Consider the following 15,225-nt stretch of genomic DNA (forward strand, 5'->3'; position numbering starts at 1 on the left):
GAGTCTTACTGTAGTGGGCTGAATACAGGGCCCCAAAGTTATCAGGTCCTTGTCCCTAGAACCTATAATATTTATATAGGTTAAAATATACCTATATATATATACCTTATTTGGAAAAATAATCTTTGAAGATGTGACATACATATATTTGAGAGGGAGACAGAAGATTTGACACCCACAGGAGAGGGGATGGCATGTGAAGACAGAGACAAAGATTGGAGTGATGCAAACACAAGCCAAGGAATGCTGGCAGCCACCAGAAGCTCAGGAGGCATGCAGGGATGTTCCCCTCAGAGCCTCTGGAGGGAGCACAGCCCTGCCAACACCTTGATTTTGGACTTCCAGGTTCCAGAACTGTGAAATAAAAGCTATTTTTAAGTCACCAAGTTTGTGGCAATTTCCTACGGAAGCCACAGGAAACTAATAGACTGCTTATTTCCAGAAGCTACTGTAGACAAGCCTGGAGATGGGAGGAAAAGGAGAGAACAAGTGGACGAATAGTCTGTGAGATCTTCTATACACAGAGGTATTCATTGGTGACTGATGTTTGCATCTGTTCAGCACACATTCAGATTAAAGCAATACTACAGAGCAGTGGGAGAATAGCACCTCAATAGTGATTCCATTTGAAACCTGGGTGAGGTTGAGAGCTCTTAATTGTGGGGGTCCTGCCCAAGGAGTATCCAAGACCTGCTTTGACTTGGTCACCCCTCCTTTTTGTGAGTTCCCAGGAAAGATGTGAACATGAGGAAAAATGGCAAAGGGAAAACCAACGTACCACTACATAACCATCTAAATGGGTTTGAGCCTGAAACTCCACTGCAGAGCTTCCTAGTCCAGTCCAATGGATCAAGGGTCTTACCACCTTCTGGCCAGTCATGGAAAACCACAAGCTGAGCCCCCACAAACATGTGTGGGCTGGCAAACACACCAGTCTGTTGTCCTTCAAATCTTGTCCACTGGGCCAGGCGCAGTGGCTCACGCCTGTAATCCCAGCACTTTGGCAGGCTGAGACAGACGGATTACGAGGTCAGGAGATTGAGACCATCCTGTCTAACACAGTGAAACCCCATCTCTACTAAAAATACAAAAAATTAGCCAAGCATGCTGGAGGGCACCTGTAGTCCCAGCTATTTGGGAGGCTGAGGCAGGAGAATGGCGTGAACCCAGGAGGCAGAGCTTGCAGTGAACCAAGATCAGGCCACTGCACTCCAACCTGGGCAACAGAGCGAGACTCCATCTCAGAAAAAAAAAAAAAAAAATATTGTCCACTGGTAAATGTGGCTCTATGTTCAGGATTGTGGCTAATCTAATTAACAACTCATCACCTTGTCAACATAAGAAGGGATGTGGGAATGGAGCCAAGCCCATCCCTCTCCCACAAATAGGAGCAATTTGGGAACAACAATTTCCCCAAGACTGTTGATCAAAGCCTCTATTTTAGGACATGGATAATGAGAGTAAACTATACCTTCTGCTTATTTTAGCTTCCTGTTCTTACCTCCACAAGAATAAGAGATATTGTGCCAACTTTCTCTGGGTGCATACTTACTGTCATGGACTGTTCTGGGTACCAGGATAGAGCATTCAAAGGGCAGATGCAGTCCCTGCTTCCATGAAGGGTCATAAATTCCTTCCTGGGTCTTACAGTGAGCCTTCATCACTCTGAAACACAGTCCAAGGAAGCCCACTCCAAGCTTACTTCCCTCCCAACAGCCAGTATGCTACAGTGACACTTTCCACCCAGCACCATGCTGGGCTGAAAACCTGAGAACTACGATTCCTGCAAGAATGATGTCTAAAGACTGTGAAACCCAGATAAAGTTCTTGAAGAGCATGAAGTACTATAAAAATACAAGCATTTTAAAATTTTAATCCATAACCAGTTAAGTCAGAGGATCAGAAAATAGTGTGGACAAAGTCAAAACCTTGTGGTCCAATTAACTGCATTTGTTCTCATGTAACAGACTGGACTTAAACCCCAGACAGCTGATTAAAGCCACTGGAAACCAGCTGACCCCCATCCATCCTTTTGAGCATCAGCCAATAGCACTAGCTTCCTTTACAGAGGATGGTATATTTTGTTTGTTTGTTTGTTTAACACATGAAGAGAGACAGAAAGAAGACACTTAGCAAGGTCCAGGAAAACCCAAATCCATGAATAAGCAAGCCATTTATCTAGAGGTGAAGAAAGAGGAGAAGGGGGAGGAAAGGATGGAAGAGAAGGAGAAGAGAATATGCTTGGAGAGAGAGGAGGAGAAAGAAGCAGAAAAATGTGGCCAATCATACAGATATTTCTAAATACACAAATGTTAGGTATCATGTGGAGATGGGAGCTCCATGAGTGATCATTAAAGAAGAGACTTTCCTCTCTATTTGACAACCATATCCATGAGCAAACACTAAAACTGTAGCTAATGGAAGTCAAAACAATTGTTCCAAAATGATGAAATTTGGGGATTAAGTCTAATTGTCTAATGCTAGGAAAGACAAGTAAATTTTGAGTAATTCCATGGGAAGTGGCACGGAGCTGGATCCAGGATCTTGATTACCTGGGTGGCATGCATCCACAGCCAAATGTCTTTGTTCTCCATGTCCTTCAATCTGAGCTCATCACTGACGCTCAAGAAACTTTCCACTAGACCACAACACATTAGGAAGGATAGCTACTGTTTGGGTCAAAATGGGTGGAAAGTGCACCACAGTAAAAGAAACAATAATAGAGAGGAAAAAAAAGGAAAGAAAGAAAAGGAAGTGACAGAGATAAAAACAGAGCAGGAACATGTAATTTGAAGAAAGTGGAAACAGGCCACTTTAGAGGTTTGGTTGAACCGAATGAACTGAAGACAAAGGCCAGTAAATCATTCCCATTACCCTTCCTGTCCAACATTTTACTTTGGTATTTCACAATCATTCACTCATTCACTCATTCATTCAACAATGACTTGCAGACCATGCAATGCCCTGGGCTTAGTTCTAAGGATTACAAAGATGACCACAAACCTGAAGGCAGGATCTTGTAGAGACATGAGACATATATGTAAATGCCCATAATATTAGTGTGACCTTTCCACACAAATAGGGGAACCTGATAAGACACATTTTAAAAAAATAAACTTTTAATTTTATAACAGCTTTAGATTAACAGAAAACCTATGAACAGAGTACAGAGTTCTTGTATACCTCACACTCAAGTTCTCTAATTTTTAACATTTTACATGAGTATGGTACATTTGTTATTAATGAAACAATATTGATTAATTATTAAGTGCCTACTTTTTTCATATTTCATTAGTTTTTACCTACTGTCTTTTTCCTCTTCCAGAATCCCATCCAGAGTACCACACTGAATTTGATCAAGTCTCCTTGACAGGTGTGCATTTTTAAAGCAATCTTATTTTTCTCATACCGTCTTTGCAAAGAGGCTTAGTAGACCTGTCATTTCTCTGTCGCCATGAAATATTGAGCTGGTCCCAAACTTTTTGGATGTCCCTCAAATAATATGTCCTATTCAGATACAAATAATATGTACAGAATAGTGTAATAACTGGTCAAAATTGTGGGGCAGGAATCAGGAGAGGAGTAGACAAAGGTGAATGTCATGGAGGCCAAAGCGGAGAGAATCTTAAGAAAAAAGGGGCAATCCAATGCTGAAAGAGACCAGCTAGAGGAGGAAGAAAGAAGAACTTGGCAGTCAGGAGTTCACTTGGAATCAAGAAAATAGTGATGCAAAGTGGTGAGAGTGGAAGCCACAACGGGATAGGTTAAGGAGGCAGCATGTGGTTAGGAGTGAAGGCTACCAGTTCATATTCTTCTCCAGAGAAAGCTGAGTGCTAAATATAAGGAGAAAACTAGGTTGACGCCTTAAATGGGCAGCATTTAAGGAAAAGATTTTGGGGTTGAGGTACACGGCGGCAGTCAGCATCTAAAAGGATCCCAATAATCCTCCTCCCAGTGCTTACTTCTCCCCTTGTGTATGGGCCAGACCTAGTGATTCACTTCTAATAAATAGAACATGGCAAAAGGAATGAGATGACATGTCAGAGACTGGGTTATGAAAGACCATGACTTTTGTCTGATTGTACTCTCCTTTCCCCATTTCTCTAGTTTTTCTCAGTTTTACTCACTCAGATGAAGCAAGCTGCCATGTTATGAGCTACCCTAAGGAGAGGCCCATGTGGCAAGGAATTGAGAATGACCTTTAGCCAACAACCATCAAAGAAATAAGGCTCTCAGACCAGCAGCCCACAAGGAACTGAGAGCTGCCAGCAACCACATGAATGTGCTTGGAAGCAGATCCTTCCCTCATTGAGCCTTGACAAGGACAGCCACCCCAACCAGCACAGTGCTGCTGTGAGACACCTGGGAGCAGAGGACTTGGCTTAGCCACATGCTGACTCCTGACCTACAGAAAACTGAGATAATGAATGTTGTTTTAAGCCACCAAATCTTGGGATAATTCATTACACAGCAATAGGTAGCTAATACGGAATGGGTATTTTTTGTAAGAGAAGTCTGCACATGATTGTAGGCTCACATTTATTGTGCTTAAGAATTACCTTGGAACCTGAAACATGTAATCCAAATCTTTGAATCTGGATAAAGGAATCAGATCCAAAGAATTTTATTTAGCCACTGGGGATACAGCACTAGCTGGACAGCACTCTTTTGGAAGAGACTAAAGATACTGCATTTTGAAATACCTTAGATAATTCCATTGCACATGGGGGAGGAAAGTTTGCATGCAGTGAAAAGAAAATACGAAGATATGCAATTCAGAGATGTGGGTCTTGATGTCCAAGAGCAAGAAGGGGCAAGAATCCAGGAACCATGGGGAAATTGGCCTTAAAGTTTTGACTTTTTTGTCTGAAACAGGAGGAAAGACATTTTTAAAGGGTGAAAATACATCGAAACTTTGAAATAGAAGGAAAAGCTTCAGTGTTCTCCAAAAGAAGGACTGAGGCTATCTACAAAGCCTGAGGAAGTGGAAGTATTATTCAAGGTTTAAAGAGAGAGGAAAAAATAGACTCCTGGAGGAGGCTTAGTGAGCCACTAATAAACTTTAAAATAAAAGTAGAGGTATTGAGATTGCCTGAGGATGACTGATGGGCACAATTTGAAAGAAATGAAGAAACCCACTCTCCTCACCCTCCTATTCCACCGGGAATGTAAGAAAGAAAATCTCCGTGAAGAAAATTGCAAAAACAGCATCCAGGGAAAAGGCAAGGCTGTTGTGATAAGGAAGCAGAAAAAGGGCTTTAGGGAAAGGTTAAGGGGAGTTTGTTCTTAATAGAACCAGGGCTCCATGGGTTCAGGTGAAGCATCCCATTGAGGAGCAGCAAGGGTGGGAGTGGGCCTGAACAGGATAGAAAGAGAGAGAAGTGGGACTCACTCACAGGGGAGTAGGAAGCGGTTTTTAATGATTAAGAGATAAAGGAGGCTGAAAGTTGGAGATGCGCTAGAGATTCTTGTCTGTTATGGGAGGACAGAGCAAATACGAATTAAGTTCATTGAATTAACCCAGCCCCTAAAATCTAAGTTAAATAAGTTAAATATTGATCCATTATCACATCAACATCTCCAGGTCCTCTAAGGTGATGTGCAAGGCAAGGGCTGGCAGCAGAAGTCTCTTAGAAGTCTCCGTTTGAGAGGTGGTCCTACAGTGAAGTTCAGGTCTCAGGAAAACAGTGGTACACACCATACTCAGGGTGTTTAAAGGCCTGCATTTCTTTAAAATTTTTCTTCATTTTGTAATTTGTCTTGTGTCTAACTTGGCATGGAGGAAAGATGATCCATTGGCTAAGGGTTAGAGCACCTGAGAGTCCTAGTCCCAGCTCCACTCCTGACACACTAGATGATCTTAAAAAGCCATTAACTTTCCTGATACCATTTGTAAAGCGAGGGGTCTGAACCAGATGTTCCCATAAGTCCCTTCCAGCACCAACATTCTAAAAGCCTGAAAATACAAAACACTAAACCACGTCTAGGGATCATCTGGTCTAGTTCTTGGAAATGTAGTTTTTTGTTAAAGAAAAAAAAAAAAAAAAGGAGAGAATTCCAGCTACTATCTGTAACCTTCTGGAGACTTCCTACCCATTGATAGAATTTCCTATGGGAAATGTTTTGAAATATTGGATTGTCTATGAAACGAAATTCTGGGGATTAATCTGCAATGAGGGTTGAAAATTTTCTGAGTGATTTTTCCCAAATGTATGAGAAATCTTTATCTAATTGAATGTGGAGCATATTCTTTTCTGAAGCATCCTGTTTGCATTCTCAAAGCAGGGTTTGGTAGGAAAAAGAGCTTAGGCCAGATATTTTGCCACTTACTCATCAGGTTATTAGGGAAGATGCGCTGACAGCAACTAGTGAGTCATGTCGAGGTCATGTCATGTCTAAGTTTCAAACTATCTCCAAGTATTGCCACACACACATTCACATATACCTCACCACCAGCACCATGAAATAGATTGTGAAAGAACTTCAACCACATCCATGAAGTGAAAGTGGGACTTTCTCCTGACCTCCCGCATCTCTGAGGAATCCTCTCTCACCACTGCGTATTTCTCTGATGGGAATCCTTGAGGTCATTTAGTCCCATCTCATACTTAGTAAACTCAGTATAACCTAACAGAAATGTCTCAACCTGTATCCCCAAACTTTACATGAAAGAGACAGGATAAAAAAAACACATGGAAACTTCCTTTTATTTCCAAATGCAGGAATTTTTATTGCCCTGGAAAGGCACTTGAGGACTCTGAGTATTTTTATTTTTTCACAATGGCATTACCAGTAAAAATAAGAACACCTCCTACAGTGGTGCACTGTATATTTTCAATATTTTACAATTTTTTAATCATTCAACATATATTGAGAACTATGGTAGGTGGTAAGAGGGTATTCAGCTTCTACAAATTATCTATAATATAATGAAATAAATTATATAATTATGGTATATCAAAGGAGGATGTAATTAATTCTGCCTCAAGGTAGGGAAGTTGAGGATGGTGAGTCTTAAATGATGAGTAAGAGTTGGAAGATGAGTAAGAACTAGCCCGAGGGTGAATGAGATTTGAAGGGCATTCAAGGCTAAAGGGACAGGAAAATAAAAGGCAGATACGTGAGAGTTTATGAGGTATACTGGAGACCTACTAACAGTCTATGTGTGGCTAAAGCATAGTGCTCAACGCTAGAGGGGAGAGGAATTGAGAGGTGGACGGGTAGATTTGGGCCCGCTTGTAAAGGCCTTAACCAACATACTGAGGAGTAGAGCTTTCATTCTTTAGGCAACAGGGAGGCAAAGATGACTGTGATCATGATCCAGTCTGTATTTTAGGAAGGTAATGCTGATAGCAATGAAGAGAATGGATCAAGAGGGAGAGAAGGAAGGCAGAAAGAGGTCAAGATCTATTGCAATGGCTCAGAAGAAAAATGGCGTATGTAAAAAAGATCATATTTTACCATCACTATTTGTTTTTGTCTCCTTCCTTACCGCTCACACCGAGATAAGTTTCTAGTGACTAAGTATCACGTCCTGTTCGCCTTTGTATCCTAGCACAGAGCAGGTGGCCTGTGCTACATAGTATAGGCATGCAATAAACACCATTCATAGGTGACTGCACAAATTGAGACATAAAAAGGGGGAGTAGGAGTAGGGATACAAAGAAAGGGTAGATTCAAGAAATATTTTCTGAATTAGATTCTAAAGAATTTGGTCTAAGTAAGAGGGCAAATTCCAAAGTTTCTGTATTGGGCAACTAAAATGCAAGCACGGATCTTCAAAAACAGTTTTAATTTTCTCGGTTATTTTTTCTTTGAAAATAAAGTTTTCAACACTTTTTTCTTGCATTTAAAAATGCAAGAGTGGGAGCAGGTAGAGAAAGAAAGATAAAGAGTTGAGTTAGGAAGATGTTGAGTTTGAGGTGTCCATTAGCCAGGGACCTAAAGTCCAGTGGGCAGCTGGAACTCTAAGTCAGGAGCTGCTAAGAGTTCACTGGCTGATTTTCACTTACGACCATTCATTGAGACAGTTGAACCAAATTGTTGAGAATCCAGTTTGTTGTTGTTGTTGTTGTTACTGTTGCTAACAAGGGCTGAAAAGTTTACTTCCAAAGAAAAAAGTAAACAAGAAAATTAAAACTGTTTTTAAAGATTCCTACTTCATCACTGCTGAAACCAAAACAAAGACAAGAGAAGGAGCCAGGGATCATCCTCTGCCCTTTTGTATCTGAAGATGTCATAGTGAATTTCTCAGATCTTCAGACTCTCAATGGAAAGGTTCCCATGAGCACAATTAGTTGTCCAAGCATTAGTAAGCTGACTTACTTCAGAGTGTAAAATATTCTAACAGGAGACTCCAACGTTCTTCCCTTTGTTTTCTTCCCATGCATTGCCACTGAGAGCTCTCAGGCAGAGATGCTTTGTTGAAGGCATGCAACATGATGGGAGCCTGAGGTCATATGGTACCTAGAAAGAACATTGGAGAAAATTAAAAGAACTGGTTTTATTCCTGTCTCAACTATTAATTGGCCATGGTGACCTTGGACAAGTCACTTTACCCTTCTGAATCACAGCTTCCTCATCTGTAATATGAGATCAGTCTAGGTTTCTCTCTCTCTCTTTTTCTGTGTGCATGTATGCATGTGTGTGTTCTTAAACATTTAGCACTGACCTACGTTTTTCCATATGTGTTTATCATCAACTCCTCCCAAGGCCGCTAGAGTTTTGCCGGTCTGGTTCACACTACCTCAGGGACTCTAGATGGAACCAGATGACCATTCATTGAAAGAAGCAGTATATGCCAAGGCACCTCTCCTTTATTTATTTTCTCTTGGTGGGTCAAATGACTCACCATTTTACAACCTAAAAATGTCTACTTTCTACTATATCTACCGATACAAATTTCGGTGCCTGGAAATGGGGTGCTAGCATAACAAAAATCTAAAATGCAGGAGTGGCATTTGAACCAGACAGTGAGCAGAAGATGGAATGGCTATATGGACTTTAAGGAAAACGTTAATGAAGTCCTAAATTGCCTCAAACAGGCGGTTAGTAAAATTAGACTTTAAAGAGGTTGTTTGTGAGGTCTTAAAAAAAAGGAAAAGCTTGGAAATTTGAAGACAGGAGCTCCTTGTTATGCCATGGCAAAAAGTTTAGCAGCACTGTCTCCTGCAGTAATGTGAAAGGTAGAAAATTTAGCTAAGATTTCCAGCCAGAGTGCTGAGGGTGCCATCTGGTTTCTTGTGGCTGCTTATATTAATATGTGAGAGGAGAGAGAGAAGCTAAGGAAAGCACTATTAAACCAAAAGAAGATGGGATCTGGCTGGTTGTGAAGATTCAAAGGCACTCCACAGCACTCCAGATGGCAGACAATACTAAAATTAAGAAATTGCTCCCAAGCAAAGGTCAAATCCAGGACACCCTCTAGAAACAATGTTCTAGAGATGAAGCCAAGGGTGTAAATACAAAATCCTTCTTTTAGAAGCTTTTTTAAGTTAAAAGGTGGTTTTTCAGAATGTGTTAAGTCAGAGCAAAGACCCACCAAAGAGTTTAAAGTTTTTCTTCATAGCACCTATATATAAAATAATAAGGGTTCTAAAAAGCTTAAGTTCCTCACCCTTCTCAACAGAAGATTTACATGGAGGGATTTATCTCAAAGATATCTGTAGGTGTAAATTTGTCTAATGAAGCAAACCCCAGTGAGATTCACAGGAGGACCACAGAGATTTTGAGAGATTTATATCACCAGATATACTCATGACACAAACTGAAAGTGACAGAGATGGTATAAAATGAAAAGAAACCTTTGAACCCTCAAACTTCTATAAGCGAGAAATAGTCTGAAAAAAAATCACTCAGCTGCAAATACATTATACTTTCCATGAGAAAGGAAGAATGATTCAAAAGGTGAACCCAAGAACCTAGAGAATAAATCCAAGAACTATAAAGTAATTTTCAGGCAGAAGTAGGATTGAGTCCTAATACAACTTACACCATTTATCTGACTGGATTTCAGAATTGATATGAACCAGTGATTCTTTTGTGCCTCAGGTTCACCCTTTTTAGACAGGAGTGTCTATGTTGGCTGTCCTCTACCTATGGTATGTTGGGTGTACAGGGGACAGATAACTTGTTTCCTAAGTTCATTGGTCTACAAATTGAGAAGAACTGTACTCATGGAGCTGTGCTTAGGGAACTATGTCTGAGGACCTGGACCTGATTTAGAGGATGAAATTCTGAACTCTGAGCTGATTTGGTAATGCAATAAATTTTTTGTGTGTCTGGGGATGGGACAAGTACATTTTGAACGTGGGAGAGATATGAGTTATTGGGGGCTGGAGAAGAGACTATGGTAGCCAGACTCCAAGATACTCCAGGATGATTCCCACTTCCAGGCATTCACATCCTTTTGTAGCCCTCTTCCATATTGTACCAAAGTTTGTCTAGCTAAATGTAGGGTAGATATGATAGTATATCATTTCTGAGATTAGGTTATGCAACTTCTACCTTGGGTACTCTATCTTACTCTCTCTTTCTCAGATCATTTACCCCAGGAAAGTCCAGCTGCCATGTCACATGTAGTCTTATGCAGATGACTACATGATAAGGAACTACAGCCTCCTGCCAACAGCCATGTGAGTGACCTTGAAAGAATATTCTGTAGCCCCTATTGAATCTGTGATTCAACTGCAGCCTTGGCCAACAGTTGACTGCCACTCATGAGAGACTTTGAGCCAGCTAAGTCATTCCTGGATTTCTGACCCACAGAAACTGTGAGATTATAAATACTTGTATTTTTTTAAGCTGCTAAGTTTTGAGGTAATTTGCTACACAGCAGTAGATAACAAATTAATAAATGAGGTTAAATATTTTTAAAATATGTTGTATTTTTATTTTTAGTAAAACAAATGGAAAATTAAATTATAAGTATTATTGATAATAGCATCAAAAACATAACATATTTAAAGATAAATTTGAAGCCACATGTGGAAGAGTCCCATATAAAAAACTATTGTACATTGCTGAAAGAAAGTAATGAAGTTTTAAATAAATACAAAAGTATACCATGTTCATGGTTTAAAAGACTCAATATTTTGTCAGTTTCCCTTAGATTGACCTGTATATTTAACACAATATCAGTGAAAATCCTCAAAGACACTTTTTGTAGAAATTGGCAAGCTGATTCTAAAATCTATATGGAAACATTAATAATCAAAACAATCTTCAAAAAAACAAACTCTGAGAACTTACTCTACCTGATTTCAAGACTTATTATAAACCTACTGTGATTAAACAGTGTTATAGTATAAAGATAAACAGATAGGCAACTAGATCAATAGAATAAGCAGAGTCCAAAAATAGACCCACACTATATGACCAATTAACATTTTACCAATGTGCCAAAACAGATGAATAAGGAAAGGGAAATCTTTTTAACAAATGGTGCTAGAAAAATCACCTACCATATCTGAAAAAAAGAACCTCAACCCGTACATAAAATGAATTATAGATGGATTACATAACTAAATGCAAAAGCTAAAACCATAAAGCTTTTGGAAGACAACATAGGAGAAAAGCTTTGCAATCTTTGGTTAGGTAACAGATTTTTAGATAGGACTCAGAAAGTAGTAATTATAAAAGACAAAACTTGATAAATTAATTGTAGCAAAATTTAAAAACTTCTGCTCATCAAAAGGCACTATGAAAAAAATGAAACACAAGACAGACTGAAAGAAAATATTCACAACTTCTGACAAAGGACATATTAAGAATATATTTTTGACACACTTGCAACTCAACAATAAAAATATAAGCAATCCATTTTTCTTTAAATGGACAAAAGATTTGAATATATACTTGACAAATGATGATCTGTAAATGATTAGCAAGTACATGAAAAGATACTCAAGATCATTAGCCATCAGAGAAACAAAATTAAAACCACAGTAAGATATCAACATGTCCACTGGAATGACTAAAATGGAAAACAATTACAATGCCAAATATTGGTGAGAATACATAACAAGTAAAACTTCAAATATTGCTGGTGGGAATGTCAAATTGTATATTCACTTTGGAAATACATATGGTAGTTTCTGATAAAGTTATACATATACCTACCTATGACCCAGCTATTCCATTTCTAGGTATTTTCCCACAAGAAATGAAAACATGTGACCGCACAAAGTCTTATGCAAGAATGTTCAGCGAAGCTTTATTTGTAATAGCCAAAAACTAGAAACAATCCATATTTTCATCAATAGGAGAATGTAAAAACAAATTGTAGAACATCTATGCAATTGAACACTGTTAAGCAAAATACAAGATAGAACTACTGATACACACAATAATACAGGTGAACCTCAAGATATATGCTGAATTGAAGAAGCCAGACACAACAGAGTCCATACCGCATGATTTCACTTATACGACATTTTGAATGGCAAAACTAATCTATGGTGAAAGAAATAAGAACATAGAGCAGTGGTTACATCTGAGGCGGCGGGGAGGAGGGATCGACTCAAAGAAAGAAAAGAAATCTTTCAGAGGTCATGAAAATTCATGTATCTTATACATATCTAGTATGCATAAATGTATTATTGTCAAAATCCCATCAAACTGTATACTTATGATCTATGCAGTTTACTGTTCACAAATTAAACCTCAATTTAAAAGGGGGTGCCATTTATGAAACCATTAAAATATTAGGTACCCAGAAATTATTCTAATAAAAAATGAGCAAGCCTTTCACAGAGAAAGATATAAATCATCACTGAAATCAATTGAAGAAGACCTAAATAAATGGAATAATAATCCATGTTCACGGCTTGGAAAAACAAATATTGTAAAGTTATCAGTCTCTGCAACTGATCTGTAAATTCAACATAGCTCCAATAAAAATTTCAGTAGAATTTTTTTTTTTTTTTTTTTTTTTTGAGATGGAGTCTTGCTCTTGTCACCCAAGTGGGAGTGCAATGGCACAGTCTCGGCTCGCTGCACCCTCTGTCTCCTGAGTTCAAGTGATTCTCCTGCCTCAGCCTCCCAAGTAGCTGGGATTACAGGCGCCTGTCACCACGCCCAGCTAATTTTTGTATTTTCAGTAGAGACGGGGTTTCACCATGTTGGCCAGGCTGGTCTCAAACTCCTGACCTTGTGATCCACCCGCCTCAGCCTCCCAAAGTGCTGGGATTACAGGCATGAGCCACTGCGCCCAGCCTCAGTAGGAATTTTTTTGGTGGAACTTAACAAGCTAATTTTAAAACATGTATGGAAATACAAAAACCAAGGATAACAAAGACGCTTGACAAAGACAAACAAATGGGGAAATTTTTTCCCCAAATATCAAATGTACTATAAAACCACAAAAATTAAGAGTAGTATTTGTGCAAGTATAAACAAACAAATGGAATAAATAGCACTTTCAAAACCTCTACATCTAGGAACACTTGATTTGTGACAAAGATGGCAGTGCAATGTACTGGAAAAAAATATGATATTTTTAATAACTGGTATTGAGTTGACTGGATACCCATATGGAAAAAAATAAACTTAATTCTTATCTCCCACCATATAAAGAAATCAATTCCAAGAATAACATAACTTTAAACGTGAAAAACAAAATAAAAATTCTAAATATTAATATAATAATATTTTCATGACTGTGAGGAAGAATGTATTTCTTAAACAGGAGGAAAACAAGCATCACCGTAAAGAAAAAGATTAATAAAATCCACTAAAATCAAAAACTTAAAGTAAAAGAAAGCATTAACAATTTATGTAACTGACAAAGGGCTTACATTCAGAATATATATAAGGAACTCCTACAAATCAATAATTTTAAAAATAGCCCAGTAGAAAAGTGCACATGAAATTTGAACAGGCACTTTACAAACTTCTATGGTTTGAGGGTATGTACCCCACTTAAAATTCATATATCGGAACCTAAGACACAATGTGATAGTACTAAGAGATAGGACCTTAGAAGGTGATTAAATCATGAGGGCTCTGCCCTCATGGATGGGATTAGTACCCTCATAAAAGATTCAAAGGAACTAGTTAGACTCTTTTGCCCATCTCTGCCTTCCACCATATAAGGACATAGCAACAAGGCACCATTTTTGGAAGCAAAGAATGAGCCTTTACCAGACATGAAATCTGCCAGTGCCTTGATCTTAGACTTTTCCAGCCTCCACAATTATGAGAAATGAATTCCTATTACTTATAAATCATTCAGTCTAAGGTATTCCTATTATAGCAGCAAGAATGAACTAAGACACAAAGGATAATACCCAAATGACTAATAAAAAGGAAAAGTTGTTCAACCTCATTAGTCATTATGGAAATGCAAAATAAAGCCACAATGAGATAGTAGCTCTACATTTCTACCAGCATGGCCAAAATTAAAAAGACTACACATAGTTAGCAAAGACAAGGATTTGGAGCAACAGAATTTCTCATACACTGTTGCATAAATTGGTACAGCCACTTTTGAAAATATTTTGGCATTAAGTGTTAAAGATGAAAGTACTCATATCCTATAACCAAGCCACATACCCAACAGAAATGCATGCATAGGAGTATCAAGAGACAGGGTCAAGAATATTCAATAGTGGCTTCATTTGTAATAGCTAAAACTGAAAACAACCTAAGTGCCCATCAACAGTAAAATGTATAAATTATGATGTATATCTATGATGGGATATTATATAGCAATGAAAATGTGTAAACTACAAGTACATTTAACAACATGAATGAGTGACTTGAAAACAGACACAAAAGAAAAAAATACTGTATGGTTCTGGTTGAAGTTCAAAACAGGCAAAACTAAACTGTAGCATTAAAAGTCAAGTAATGGTTGACACTGAGGAAAGTTCTAGTGTGAAGATAGAGGACTGGGCATGAGAGAGGTTTCTGGGGTGGTGACTGTTCTCTTTCTCCACCTTAGTGGAGATTGTGCAGATAGTTGTTTTAATTTATTGAGCACATTTATTTTTTGTGATATATTTTTTTTCTATATGTGTATTAAACTTCTTTTAAAAAGTTAAAAATTAATTAATTAATTAAATAGTGCCTGGCATGCCACAAGCACTCAGAATAAAGTTCCCACTGTTATTCTCTCAGCACTGCTCTCATTCCTGAGCACACAGAACAGACTTTCTTCTCCCAGTGGGCTCTCCAAGGAAAATACAAGCTATCACAGGCAAACGTGTTCCCTCTCCCCCTCCC

General features: G+C 38.5%; 1 long non-coding RNA gene across 1 annotated transcript in view; it reads right to left on the reverse strand.

Moving 5' to 3' along the window:
• LOC111549612 overlaps positions 1 to 15,225 on the reverse strand; it is a 142,630-nt gene that overhangs the window by 72,305 nt on the left and 55,100 nt on the right. Inside the window, exon 2 of the long non-coding RNA XR_002733781.1 lies at positions 8,326 to 8,466. This is a non-coding gene — a long non-coding RNA (uncharacterized LOC111549612). The remainder of the gene's footprint in view (positions 1 to 8,325; positions 8,467 to 15,225) is intronic.

This window comes from Piliocolobus tephrosceles, chromosome 1, assembly GCF_002776525.5.
Source record: "Piliocolobus tephrosceles isolate RC106 chromosome 1, ASM277652v3, whole genome shotgun sequence".
NCBI lineage: Eukaryota > Metazoa > Chordata > Mammalia > Primates > Cercopithecidae > Piliocolobus > Piliocolobus tephrosceles.